The sequence below is a fragment of the Octopus sinensis genome, linkage group LG11, assembly GCF_006345805.1.
Source record: "Octopus sinensis linkage group LG11, ASM634580v1, whole genome shotgun sequence".
Lineage (NCBI taxonomy): Eukaryota > Metazoa > Mollusca > Cephalopoda > Octopoda > Octopodidae > Octopus > Octopus sinensis.
Window position 1 is genome coordinate 42,647,974 of NC_043007.1, and position 16,233 is coordinate 42,664,206.

Genomic DNA, 16,233 nt, shown 5'->3' on the forward strand with positions numbered 1-16,233 from the left:
TATATACATACATGTATATACACACACATACATACACAATCATACATATATACACACACATACATACATATACAGCATGCATACGTATACACACATACATACGTATACAGGCATACATACGTATACACACTATATATATATTTATATATATATTTTTTTTTTGATTTTGATTTCCAGTTTTCAGCTAATGAGCTGTGGCCATGCTGGGGCACCGCCATATATATATTTATTTATATATATATATATATATATATATATATATATATATATATATTATATTTTTATTTATACATATATATATATTTATTTATACATATATATTTATTTATACATATATATTATTTATTTATACATATATATTTTATTTATATATACATTTATATATTTATATTTATATTTATATATCATATCTATATATATATTTATATTTATTTATATATACATATTTATATTTATATACATATATATATTTATTTATATATACATATATATATTTATTTATATATACATATATATATTTATTTATATACTAGCAGTATCGCCCGGCATTGCTCGGGTTTGTAAGGGAAATAACTATAAAGCATTTTTAGAGAGTTATAGCCAAAAAATGGAAAAAAATGATGGTAAATTTTTTTTTGAGATTAAAAAAGGTGGAGTTGCGTCCCCTAGACAGTTTGTGGTTCCTGTTTCTGATTCTCGACCCCATGTCGAATTTATCGATTTTTTTCAGAACTGGGGAAACTTTTCAAAATTTTCGCTGCGTTAGTTTTGAATTATGACATTGGGCTATGTGTGTGTTAAGTTTCATCAGAATCGGTTGAAAGCCGTGGTCAGGGTGAGGGTACAAGCAAACAGACACACAGAAACACGCACAGACAAACTGCCGTTTATATAGCAAGAGATACATATATATATTTTTTTATATATACACATATATATATATTTATTTATATATACATATATATATATTATTTATATATACAATATATATATATATTTTATATATACATATATATATTTTATTTATATATACATATATATATATATATTTATTTATATATACATATATATATATTTATTTATATATACATATATATATATATATATTTATTTATATATACATATATATATATATTTATTTATTATACATATATATATTTTATTTATATATACATATATATATATTTATTTATACATATTTTTTTTAATTATTACATATAATATATATTCATTTATATATATTTATTTATATATATATTTATCTACATATATATATATAATATCATTTATATATACATATATATATATTTATTTATATATATATATATATTTATTTACATACATATATTTTATTTAATATCATATACATATATTTATTTACATATACATATATTTATTTACATATACATATATATATTTATTTACATATATATATATATTTATTTACATATACATATATATATTTATTTACATATACATATATATATTTATTTACATATATATATATATATTTATTTACATATAAATAAAATCAACAACATAAAACACTCATATATACATGCATATATATATATATATATATATATATCATCATCATCGTTTAACGTCCGTTCTCCATGCTAGCATATATATATTTATTTACATATACATATATATATTATTTACATATACATATATTTTTTTACGTATATATATTATATATTATATTTTTATTTATATATATATATATTTTTATTTACATATACATATATTTATTTACATATATATATATATTTTTATTTACATATACATATATTATTTACATATATATATATATTTATTACATATACATTATTGTTTTAGATATATATATTTTTATTTATATATATTTTTATTTATATATATTTTTATTTATATATATATATTTTATATATACTCTTTTACTCTTTTACTTGTTATATATACATATATTTTTATTTATATATATATATACATATAATTTATTTATATATACATATATATTTATAATTATATATATATACATATATATATAATTATATATATATATATCTATATATATAATTAATATATATATTACATTATATATAATTATATATATTATATACATATATATATAATTATATATATAATATACATATATTATAATTATATATATATATATACATATATATATAATTATATATATATTATATATACATATATATATATTATATATATACATATTTGTTTATTTATATATATGATTTATATATATATATTTATTTATATATATATATATTATTTATGTTATATATATATTTGTGTATATATATAGAGAGAGAGGGGGTGAAAGAGAGAGAGAGAGACGAGATGAGATATCACAGGTGAAAAGAATGAGAAAAGAAAGTGAAAAAAGGGGAAAGAAAAGGAAAGGGTATAATTTGTTTAACAGAGAAGGGTGGGACATGGAAGAGAAAAAGAAGGAGGGAGAAATAGACGTGATCGCAATATAAAGAGAAGGGAAAAGAGGGAGAAAAGAAAGGGAAAATATCCTGAAGCCGAGAAAAAAAGAATTACAAGTAATTATCAAACAGGTAAACGGAAGGAATTAGGAATAACAGTTTATTTATCTGTTGCCTAATTAAATACACACTCCCATCAGTATCATCGCCATCCTCAAAAGTATATTTCACTTTATAAGCAAGACACTTGTCTTTATTAGCTTCGCCCTCTTCTATCTTCTTCACCATCATCAACAAGCATCAGTTATTGCCTTCTTGTTCTCATTTCCATCGGCTGAAAAGCTTGAACATCACTACCCTGCCAAGGCGAGATGACTGTAAAAAAAGAGTGTGTGTGTGTGTGTGTGTGTTCATAGCGATAATTCTAGTACAGATGAAGACTTAATAGTAGTCTGCTCTATTCGGTGAGTCAGTCTCACGGTTCGAATCCCGCTTTACTTTTCATTCAGCAAAAGTGGGAGGATGAGGAAACCGATGAAATAGGTACCAGTGGTACACTGAGGTCAATTCAATCAACACGATTCTATAAAATCAGCTCTGTACATCGTCATGTTGAAATCGATTATAAACCGTCATAGTTACTACTACTAATACGACGTCGACGATGAAGAGGAGTCATTAAAATACAAAAATTGGCTTTATGCATTACAAACAAGTAATTATTGATGGTTTAATATAATACTAGTGGTTTACTGAACCTTTCCAGTTCCAAGACAAAATTTTGTCGATGTTCGAGGCTAAACCTAACCCTTTCAAGAATAGGGTCGATAAATAAACATACTAGTCATATATACCCTTGTCAATTACCTCAGAAATGCTCTTCTACTTCAACACATGGTCTTGTATTGTTATTCTTATAGTCATTATTATTCAATTCGAAACTAAAGGGAAAAAAGCCCATGAAGAATGGCTGTAATTTTAAAATTAAATAACAGCAACACTTCGAGGTTTTTCTTTGGTGAGTTAATAGAACGAGTTGGTTATCTTGAGGTCCAGGAAATGTCACCTGGAATCTGTAAGAGGGAGGCGATATGAATGCTATATATATATATATATATATATATATATATATATATATATATATATATAGTGTATATGTGTTACATACGAAACCCGATGAATCTAGTGGTCTGCGTCGGCAAAATTATAGGATATACGAGTGATATGTTTACATATACGATATACGGAAATGTATATAATAATATATGTATATGTGATACGTGATGAAACATGATATATGGTTACTGTCTATAATAATGTGTGTGTGATGTGAATGAATGCATATGATATGATGGCGTAATTAGTTGAATATTTTGTGTACATATTAAATATTTGGGACATATACAGATAATTTGTTGTTTCTGTTATTAAGTCCCCGATCAAAACTTTGAAGGTTCAAATCCCTATCTTCGCTAATTCCTTTCTTGCATTATTCACATAACAAAAATACAAAAACTCCCTACCACAAATATCAAACACAGTCGGATTGTCACTGTGTTGAGGGTTGTTTTTCAGGTTTTTTTTTTACAATATCTATAGTAACATAGATATTAATGTTCCCTGATGTGCATAGTCGTACATCTCGTCTAATGGAAATTAAAAGATTAATAACAATATCGTTATTTTCCACTACGGCTATACGCAAAATACAATCTATTTATAATAACAACAACAATAATCGTTTATTTGCCACAAGGGTGACAGATGTGAGGACATTACAAAAGGATAATAATGATGATGATTTCGTACATTGGCACAAGGCCACAAATTGAAGAAAGGGAACTGATTATATCGACCCAATTTTCAACTGGTAACAATAAGTATTTGGGAACGAACATTTGTCCGGATCAGAGTACTTACTTATTGGGTTTGGGGATGCTTTGATCTTCCTCTGAGTTGTTGTATCCCTCATGAGGGATGTTATTTATACACAAGTATACATACTGTTTTGTAATTTATTAATCTAAATTGCTATTATTTTGTAAAGTATGGATTTTAAGATAAACTATATTGTAACGTTTGTGTCCTTCTGTGGCAAAATAGAGTTTCTATCATTATTATTGTTGTTGTTCTGTTATCATAAGGTTTATATCAATTTATCGCTATCATCTCATTCATAGAGTATTAAAAAAAACACCCCTACCTAGCTTCATCCGTACTAGGTTTTACAGCATTATACACACACTCCATAATCCTAATCGAACTACCTCTATCGTTGGACAGTGCGACTTGCAGAAGGAAATTCCCCTAGTTGCCGTTGTTGATGTTTCTCTCAAGAAATACACATATGTAATACATATTACACACCCACATACACAGCTAGGGCGGGATATCGAAGATGGGCATATATACTCACCACAAAGCTCCATAATCCTGCAGTTCATTGCTGGGTAGAAGAAAGTCTGTACAACATATGTAAGAGATCCTGAGTAAATGTCTCCTGTCTAACCAGGTAAGCGCCTGAACGCAACACACTCACACCTTTATCACACTCTTTCTCTTATTCTGCCTCTTTCTCTTATTCTGCCCCTTTCTCTTTATTTCTTAGTGTTTTCCCTCTCCCTCTTCCTCTCAAATTGTGGTTTGCACTTTGCCCTTCCTCTTCCTATCCCTCATACAGTGTAATTTCTCACTCGTCTCTCTTTCTTTCTTTTCACTCTTCCTCTCTGTTCGTAATTGTTTTTCGCTTTTCTTTCACTCACTGCACCTCTCTAAGGAATATTCTTACTTCTCTTCTATATTTTCTTTCCCTCACTCGCTATCTCTCCCTTGTTTGGTCAATCGGTCTTTCTCGGCCTATTTCATAGACTATTACCAGTCTATGCGAGAGTCTCTATGCAGTCAAATATAGTAGAAATAACAGCCAAATTTCCTTTTAAAAAAATACATTTTGGACGACGTACATGAAATGAAAGTGGCGATGATTGTGGCTGGAGCGCCTTTGGTCATAGGTCTGCTCAATGAAGAGTAATTTGGGTTAAATAATCACAACACTTTTTTTTCTTCTTCGCTTATTGGTTCTTTTCTCTCAATACATCTCTCTCTTACTCTTTCATTTTCCCTCCCTCTAATTCACTCTTTCCCTCCCCCTATATCCAATTCTTTCTCTGTATATTCTGCACCGTTCTCTCTCTCTCCCTCTCTTTGCCCTCTTTTCCTCCCACGTTCTGTGCTTTCTCACTCACCTCTCTCCATTTCTGTCTCTCCCTCACTCACTAACTTCCTATTCGCTCTTCTTATCATTCTGTGTATTTCTACTTTCTATCCATATCGCTTATCTCCACATTCTGTGCCGTTACAGTTCTCTATTTATTCTGCTCTCTTTCTTTCTCACTTTATCTATCTATCTATCTATCTTTCTGTCTATTTATCTTATTCCTGACGCTTCTCTTACTCTTACCCATTGCGTCCCGCCTGACAGTTTGGTTATGTCTCTGACGCTCTGTCTCAGCTATCTAATTCGCCCTCTTTGAAAGAGAGAAAGAGCAAGTATGTTTTATATGTGTATCTCAATGTCTCTCGGTCTCTCGTTTCTCCATTTCCTACTCTCCTTTTTTGCTCCCCTTCAACTCTCTCTCTCTCTCCTCTCCTTTTCTTCTCTCTCTCTAACATATTTCTCTCCCTTGTATCACGCATTCTTCAGTGCATAGGCTCACCCACTGTCACTTATATTTACGCACACTCTTTCTTATTTGTACTCATAAAACTCTTTCTTTCTCTCTCTTTTTCTCTCTTTCCTTGTGTACAACACCCCCACAGTACACCGCAAAATAAACGGTCATCGTAAAACAAATGGAAGCACACACATAGTAGAAGATAGATTTGGCATTGCACTATTTTTGTATGTCAAATTGATTTGTATTTTTTATTTTATTAAAACGAAAATATTTTTAGTTATATTTTTGTTCACAGATTTGGCTATATGTATTTATCAAACTTGTTGGCTCCAGACGATCAGGGAGCCAGCGACTTGGTTTCCATTCACAGTTATAAACACGTTTTTCTTTTTCTTTTTTTAGGTGGTCAGTGTCCTTGGGAAAGGAACCAATATCCTTTTCTCTTACCTGTAAACCTAAGACTTCAAAGTTATCTGAGAAATTCTCAAAGAGGAATGGTACCATTCTCGCTTATAGAAATGGTCACTTGTGGAACGCTTTTGGTCATACATATGTTCACTTAGGACTGACCAAAAGCAGCATTCAAGGATACTAAAAATACTTGTTGATTACAAATGAGATCTGATGTATTTCAGACAAGAAGTCATGATATTTATAGCTTTCCTTAGTGTGTTCACAATATTGTAATACGTTGAGTGGGGATTGAAACCCAATGTCAGAATTATTTTTGCAAAAACTTACTGTGCCTGTTGCTTCTTCTCATAAGGCTATGGAAAGATATAGGATGGCAGCAGTTAATTAAACAAAAATACAAGCTGGCACATGTGACAAGATTTCTGGCCAACAAACCAACACTCAAGGTTTAAACCTGGCCTGAACTCTCTTACACTACGTTTGGTAAACATAAAAAAGATGAAAAGGTAGAAATGACCTATGCAGGATTTGAACTTAAAACATTGAAAAGCGTTTAGTCCTGCAAGTCATCATTTCTACTCCATCATTAACTATTTTGCACATTACCTTTCTTTGGCAACAGAATTAAATCAGAATCAAATACTTGAATTTTTCTAACTTAATGATTCCCTCCAAGGATGATTATATATTTCTTTACAACCCACAAGGGGCTAAACATAGAGGGGACTAACAAAGACAGACAAAGGGATTAAGTCGATTACATCGACCCCAGTGTGAAACTGGTACTTAATTTATCGACCCTGAAAGGATGAAAGGCAAAGTCAACCTCGGCAGGATTTGAACTCAGAACATTACGGCAGACGAAATACGGCTACGCGTTTCACCCTGCGTGTTAACGGTTCTGCCAGGATGATTATAGTCTCACTGACATCTGGCTCAGTGTTATCTGAAGCTGTTGAATTAATACATTTAACAGCAGTGGGTGTAAAGGTTAATTTATATATCTGCTTAAGTACCTTCAATCTTCTATTGTAAAAAGATAGTCATGGTACAAAGACAACATTCTGCACCTTATGCTATGATATCTGATTGCCACGAGGATCTGTTCTTGGTTCTCCATTATTAAGTACATACATTATTTAGTACATACAATGTGAAGAATATTACTGTGTTAAAATATGCAAACAATATTAAACTTACCTTGAGATAACAAGAACACATCCTACACACTATCTTTCCTGCAATCTGTCCAAGACAATACAGCAAAAGACAGCTGACTGGCAACTTGGGCTGGCAATAGACAAGTGTACCACTATACATTTTGAGAGGGAAACTCCAAATTTACCTACTCCTTCCATAACACCAACCTTAAGGAGTCTGCTGGTGAATGTGACCTAGGCATTATTGCCAACAATGGTCTACATTGGACAAACCACATTCATAAAATGGGCAAACAGGCTGAAAATGTTTTAACACCACTCAGTAAAACCTTTGTCAGCTACTCAACAGCTATGGTTATGGTGTGTCCATATTCAAAGTTTACATCTCTAGACTGGAACCCCCATCTAGTTCAGAATACTGAGCTGCTGGAAGATGTCCAGAAAACTACAACTACACAAATACCCCCTGCCAGTCGCTTACCATATCTTGAATGTATTGCTTCTCTGGGCATTGACACTAAAGTTTTGACATCTTGTAGATGACTCAATAGAAGCCCACAAGATTATTTCCTATCTTTCCAACAACTTCAGCCACTTTTTTTTAATTCAATAACTCTACAGTCATGGACATGCTTATAAGATCAAAAATATTCACAGTACTCTTGTCTTTCGGTAATATATTTTCAAGCTCAGAATTGACAAAGCACAGAATACATTACTCATATCAGTTATTAGCTGTCAGGATACTGCATCTTTCAAAATTTCTATACTTCCTTACATAAACTCCATGCACCCTTTCCTCTTTATGGTTCTTTTATTGTTCCCTTTTCCATTTTCCTGTGTATTATTCTATATACTATGTATATACTTCTAGCTTTCATTGCTGTCTTTCTTTACTTGAATTATGGTTACTTTCCAGGGAATTATAGTGCACCTGATCATTGTATACAATCAAACTATTAATATTATTGAGCTCAGATTCTGCCAAGGTTGACTTTGCCTTTCATCATTTCAGGCTCAATAAAATAAGTACCAGTTGAGCACTGGGGTTCATGTTTTCAATTAGTCCCCTCCCCCATTATTTCATGACTTGTACCTATAGAAAAGAGGATTATTATTATTATTATTATTATTATTATTATATCATTATTATTATTATTATTATATTATTATTATTATTATTGAGTGAGAGAGCAGTGCATGCCATGAAAGTTACACTGGGGTAAAATATACGAAGCCCAGTATACCCATCATGACTACCCGTCTCATAAGGGTACACCAGGCACATACATCACAACCATATGTGCGCGACATGGTGATCTCATATCAAGATAAACAGTGCATGACCTTGCAGGTGGGGCCGCCCAGTTAGAATTTTCTTCCGGTCGAGTAGCCCATCCCGCTCAAAAGGTCCCTGAATAAGGATTGTTTAAGGATGTTGAACAAACCACCCATGTTTCCAAAGGTGAATTATCCAAACCTCTAAGAATTCCTTTCAACACACGGCTATGATGCTCCCCCACTACTTCTGCTTGTGATCAGAGATGCACATATCATCAGCCACTAAGGAACATGGTCAACTGGTTACAGTCAAACAACTGACAAGCACATCTGTGGTATTGAGCAGAATATTTGCTGTAGCTCATCTTTTATACCAAGACAAAACAATGTACATGATAACACTTCCAATCAGTTAAGATCAACAGCCATGTGAGCCACTGCCTGTTACTGCATCAGGGCATTTATTATTATTATTATTATTATTATTATTATTATTATTATCATCATCACTGATTTAAAACAGATCCTCAGCATATTTTGAACCAATGAAGAACTCCTTCAGCAGGTGCTCAACCTGCAGGAAATAGCAACCATATTTCCCTCAAATAGTGCCTGGTGTCTTGAAAAAAGAGACATTGACACTATATTTCCAGATATACATAGAGATGGGATAGCCAAGGTAAAAGGCCTTTGATCATAGGTTTACTCAATCAGGACTAATCTTGGATTAGACACCAGTTAACAACTAGTATATATGTATGTACACACACACACACCCACACATACACGTACACATACATACACACACACATACATAGACACATACATACACACACACATACACATACATGTATATATGTATATACATATACATTATATATAAATATACATACATATACAAATACATGGCACTCCATTGGTTGCAATGACGAGGGTCCCAGTTGATCCAATCAACAGAACAGCCTGCTCATGAAATTAACATGCAAGTGGCTGAGCACTCCACAGACACGTGTACCCTTAATGTAGTTCTTGGGGAGATTCACCATGACACAGAGTGTGACAAGGCTGGCCCCTTTGAAATACAGCTACAACAACAACTGGAAGAAAGAGTGAGAGAAAGTTGTGGTGAAAGAGTACAGCAGGGTTTACCACCAACCCCCTGCCAGAGCCTCGTGGAGCTTTAGATGTTTTTGCTCAATAAACACTTACAACGCCCGGTCTGGGAATTGAAACTGCCAACCTACAACTGCAAGTCTGCTGCAATAACCACAGAGCCATTGTGCCTCCACATATACAAATATATATATATCTAGATAAACAGATGGACAGACAGACAGACAGATCCACATCATCCTGATCATCATCATTTAATGTCTGTTTTCCATGCTGGCATATATATATATATACTCTTTTACTCTCTCTTTTTATTTGTGTCAGTCATTTGACTGTGGCCATGCTGGAGTACCACCTTTAGTCGACCAAATCAACCCTAGGACTTATTCTTTGTAAGCCTAGTACTTATTCTATCAGTCTCTTTTGCCAAACTGCTAAGTTACGGGGATGTAAACACACCAGCATCGGTTGTCAAGCAATGTTGGGGTGAACAAACACAGACACACAAACATACCCACACATACATATATGCGATGGGCTTCTTTCAGTTTTCATCTACCAAATCTACTCACAAGGCTTTAGTCAGTCTGAGGCTATAGTGAGACTGAACCCGGAACCATGTGGTTCGTTAGCAAGCTACTTATCACACAGCCACTCGTACACCTATATATACATATATATATATAAACATACCGGAGTAAACACATAAATGTGAAACAAGGTGGAAAAAAAGAGTACTCAAATACCAGGGGTAGAGTAATATGCTTTATTTAAAAGCAGCAGAAATTCAACAAAACCTGTTACTCGGACAGTTAACTGTCCAACGACAAACGGGAACGGGAAACTCCGAGTAACAGGTTTTGTTGAATTTCTGCTGCTTTTAAATAAAGTATATACAAACATATATATATATATATATATATATATATTGTACACATATTCATAAATATGTATGTATGCATGCATGTGTGTATGTAGATTGATAGATACATTAGAACAAAGACAGAGATACAGACAGACAGGCAAGAGGCAGACAAACAGACAGATCAGAGGAGGAGGAGTGAAGACAGCTCGGCATTCAGAAGATTGACAGAGTAATTGTGAAGCAACAAGTCAAGTACATGGCAGTCTAATTAAAGTGCAAAGTATACCGAGTTGTTAATATTATCCACCCTATTATATGAATTGGAGGTTTGGATGACATACAACAAAGTGGTAAAAATAATAAGCATTCATGTTGAGACATCTGAGGCTAATCATGAACATCTAATGGAAAGACAAGATCTAGAATAGGCTCATTTTTGAGAAAGCCAGGATCCCTGGCATGGAAGAGATATTGGTGTTGTGATACCCCCACTGGCTTAAGCACACACAAAGAATGAAGGAAATTCAGTTACCAAGATTCTACTCACAACTGTCAAGGTATACAAGAAATCAAGATAGAAAACACCAACAACAACTAAGGTACAAGGACACAGTTGAAGAGATTGAAGACTGATATCCACAGCAGGACCATAGCAAAGAGACTAGTGGAAGGTATCAACTGCAAATTTTCATATGAACAGACATCATCAGCTATTGACCAATATTAAAAATATTGGCATAGAAAACAATTAGTAGAAACACTTGTTACTTGTAGAATCTGAAAATAATAAAGCTTCAGCAATATGGGACATGACTAATACATAACACAACCTAATACTGAACAAAATGTCTTGTACTATTTAGCTATGTCTATTAAAGTTAAAATTTCACTGAGGTCAGCTTTGATGGTTGTCTTTTGGCAATCAATAAAATATGTACCAACCAAGTAGTGAGATTGATTTAATCAATTGTGCCCTGCCATAAACTGTATGGCTTGGCACCAAAGTTAAAAACAATTATTAATGCTGATAAAAACAGTTATTAATGTTAAAATACTTTGCAGTATTTAGTTAAACTCCATAACATTCTAAGTTCAAATTCCACCAGGGCTGGGCTGATTATCATTATTCTAGAACTACTAGAATAAACACCAGTCTTGAGTGCTATTTAAAAGATTTTTCCCTGCACCACAAAAATTTTAAACCTTATACTAATGTTAGAAACCATTATTAATGATGACATAAAGGCAGTGAGCTGACAGAAATGTTACCGTGCCGAAAAATGCTTAGTGTCATTTTCATGACTTTACATTTTAAGTTCTAATTCCACCAAAGTCAACTTTGCCTTTAATCCTTTTGGGGTCAATAATATTAGTACTAATTGAACACTGAGATCAATGTAATTGACTTCTCCCCCCTTCCACTGCAAAATTGTGCCAAAATTTGAAACTATTATTAAAGATGGCATAAAGGTGGTGAACTGCCAGAAAAATATTACTTTGCTGGACACAAAATAAATACCTTGCAGTATTCGTTCCAGCTCTTTACATTCTGAGTTCAAATCCCACCAAGGTCAAATTTGTTCTTTATCCTTCCAAGGTCAATAAAACACTATATCAATTGAGTTCTGGAATCAATTTCACCCTTTTGTTGCCATATTTCTAATGAAATACATTAACTTTTGTTTCAAATTATTTTTAAAGTAATGAAGAATTTAGTAAAATAACTTTATCATGACTAAGCTGGTGTTTAGGACATTAATTAACATGAAATTTTCCAGGAAAGTTTTATTTAGATCACTTTAAAACAGAAAGTTTTATTATAGAACAAGGTGCTATTTCAGATAGGTCAGTATCAAAATGATTAATCAACTAAGCCCTACTCCCAAAATTTATGATCTTGTGCCTATGTTAGAAATGATTAAAGATGACATTTTTTTCAAATCCAGATGAAATATATTCCAGAAAGAGTTGGAAGAACTGTCTACTCATAGAGATAATAAATACCTACAATGATGGAAATTAAATAACAGTAATAAAGATGGGTGGAGTTGTAAGTTAGTCAGGAGAGAAAGGACAATATCCATAAGTTTTGCAAACCTTCCCAGACTAGTGACATTGACATGACTGATGCAGGAAAAAAATAGAGAGCAAAATTGTAAGGTCTCACAAGACTGCTTATAACAGGGTGAATTCTGCAAAAAAACATCCCACGGCAGTGTTAAACTGGTGTGTAAATTCTACTACCCAACAATGGTAATAAGTGAATCATAAGTGCATCATACAGCTTCAAAACAAAATGGACATTTTTGATGAATCCTCACATAAAACTATTTGCTCAGTATGTGACCCAATGGACAGTATCTACATGATCATTAGATGTACTAGAAATAACAGCAAAATTTCCCTTAAATAACATCCTAACATCTTAAAAGCAAGAGGACATCTTGAGTAATATAGCCTGAAAATATAACAAGATGGTCGACTACGAGCTATTATTCCTTTTAGCATTTAGTTGAGAAGGTAAAGCAGTGCCCTTGATCATTTATTTTTCAATGTCTCCAGGATCCTGAAAAGATAAAGGGTCATGAGTACTACTTTTGCAATTGAGAAAACTCTGCTAAAAGTACTCAAGGATCAGATGGTAGTGTTAAACCAAATGACGGACTAAGTCTACAAACCAATAACTTAAAATGAAATAAATATCATAATGTTCTGACAGTTCTGTCAATCCCTAGATTGGGAGTCTATTTTATTGACTCAGAAAGGATGAAAAGCAAAGCTGACCTCAACAAGATTTAAACTCGGAGCAGAGAGATCCAGAGCAAATATTGTAAAACATTTTGTCCTACAGTCTAATGCACTGACTAATCGACAACAGCGAAAACAACATTAGCAATACATTCACAGAGGGTAGAACTTTTTATTTCAGCAAACCTGATCTAATAAAACAAAAATATACAAGGCTGTGTGTATTTGCAACCACAGCATTTGGGATTCAGTCCCACTGTACAGGATCTTGGGCAAGTGTCTTCAACTATAGTCCTGGGCCAATCAATGCTTTGAGAGTGTATTTGGTAGACAGAAACTGTGTGGAAACCCATTGTAGATGTGTGTGTGTGTGTGCGCGTGTGTGCACATGCATATGTGTGTGTATGCATGCACACATGTGTGAGTGTGTGTGTGCACACATGCATATATGTGTGTGTTTGTGTGTATATATGTATTTTAGTGCAGCTCTCCAGCTTGCCACCTCTGGTCAAACCGATGCCAGCATGAAAATGGACATTAAAGGATGATGATGATAGTGATGTGTCTGAGTTTGTGTTTTCTCTCCACTTCATCTACTTGACAATCAGTGTTGGTTTGTTTTCATCCCTCAACTTAGTGATTAAACAAAAAAAAATAGATAGATTAGGTACCAGATTTTAAACTCCGACATCTGGCAGCTGACTTGGCAGACACCCATAAAATTATTAACCCTCTTACAAACAATAACTCTGAGCACCTTTTCAAACTCCACCCGTCTAACACCCGTGGACATATTTACAAAGTCAGTAAACAGCACAGCTCCCATGACTTTAGGAAACATTTTTACACACTGAGAGTTGCTGAAGCATGGAACAAACTGCCGGCATCAGTTGTTAGTTGTCGGAGCACTGCATCCTTCAAAACTTCCATGCTTTCTGAGATTCGCCAACACTACACCTGATTTTCTCCCCTCCATACACACACAAGCATGTATCTGACTCATACATTGTTCGCTTTCCAGACTTTATATGCACTTTCTGACAAGTTGTGGTGCACCTGTGCACTGTATACAATAATTTCATTATTATTATTATTATTATTATTATTATTATTATTATTATTATTATATAAAAAATAAGCACTGGGCTCAATTGTTCAGCTAAACCTTCCAGAACAGTGCCTCAGCATAACAGCAGTTCAATGACTCAAACAAATAAAAGACAAAAAATAAATACTTGACACCAGGATGCTTTCCACTCCTTCTATGCCAAAATACATGGAAAATTGAATTATCTGACACAGTACACAATACTTTCATAATAGAAATCACAGACATTACAATGTTGGGATTTCTATAATAAAAGTACATGCATAAAGAAAGACATGTACAATAAAAACAATAAAATGAAATACATAACATAAGGAAGAAAGAGCAAAGTAGTGTATACCTGCAGCTCACTGATATAAGAAAAGTACTGAGTAAAAATATTGTGTAAATACATGCTATGTAAATATACTGTGACTTTTGATAACAACAAAGCATGCAATCTCATGGCCAGGAGTCCAGAGGGAGCTTAGCATTACCTCTAGTCAGTCATCCTGTATCATAATATTCATGATGAGGATGAGGTGGTGGTGGTGGTGGTGATGATGTTGGAGTGATGCAGTAAGTAGAGTAACAGTTGTGGGGGTAGTGCCAATAATACTGGTGATGATGATGATGATGATGAGGAGGGGGAGGGGGAAGAATGATGGGGAAAGGTGATGTTGGTAATGGTTGATAATGCTGTTGGAGCTGATGATGATGATAATGATCATAATGCAGGAAGGTGTTGGGGATGATGATGGTGGTGGTGGTGGTAGAGGAGGAGGGTAATGGAGAAGAAGATGATGATGATGACAATGTCACAATAACAATAAAAATGATGATGGTGGTGATGGTGGTGGCGACAATGTTTCCCACCACCACCACCACTATTGGTCTCAAGAGAAATACAAGTACACAAACAACACCCACAGCACACACACGTAATAGGCACATAAAAATATGAAGTCAATGATGAAAGAGATGTTTACTTTGGTTGTCATGGTAATCCTTGAATGGTTTGTCAGTCAGTGCTGGATGAGCTGTGGATACAAAACAATGTTATAGCTTGGCTTACTGCAACAGGAAACAGGAAATCGTTGACTGGCCTCACTCACGCCAGTTCTCTATTTAATTCTGCTCTCCACCACCAAGTTGCTTACGCCACCATCACCATCTCTCTATCTTTTTCCCTCTTTCTTTCTCTCTCTCTCTCTCTCTCCTTCTTCTCCTACTCCTACTCCTCCTCCCTCTACCACCCCTCATCTCTCACTCTGCTAGTCAAACTCTGTTTATCAATTTATCTATGTAGATATGTAGCTGTCTATCTGTCCATTTAACTGTCTGTCTATTCATCAGTCAAATCAATCAATCAAACAATCAAACAATAATCAATCATTCTGTCTATTTACTTACCTAACTATTCGTCTGTTCATCTAGCTGCCTGTCT

The 16,233-nt window shown here is 33.5% G+C and overlaps 1 protein-coding gene across 8 annotated transcripts in view; it reads right to left on the reverse strand.

Annotated features, from left to right (window-relative positions):
• Positions 1 to 15,799, reverse strand: part of LOC115217364 (A-agglutinin anchorage subunit) — a 145,618-nt gene extending 129,819 nt beyond the window's left edge. For 2 of the 8 annotated variants that reach the window (XM_036507426.1, XM_029787033.2), the window contains exon 1: positions 4,858 to 5,476. The gene's annotated coding sequence lies outside the window, so the exon portion shown is untranslated. Of the gene's footprint in view, positions 1 to 4,857; positions 5,481 to 15,775 lie in introns of those variants that run through there. The other 6 variants (XR_005001266.1, XM_036507424.1, XM_029787034.2 and 3 more) reach the window with 6 other exon arrangements.
• Positions 15,800 to 16,233: the final 434 nt, after the last annotated feature.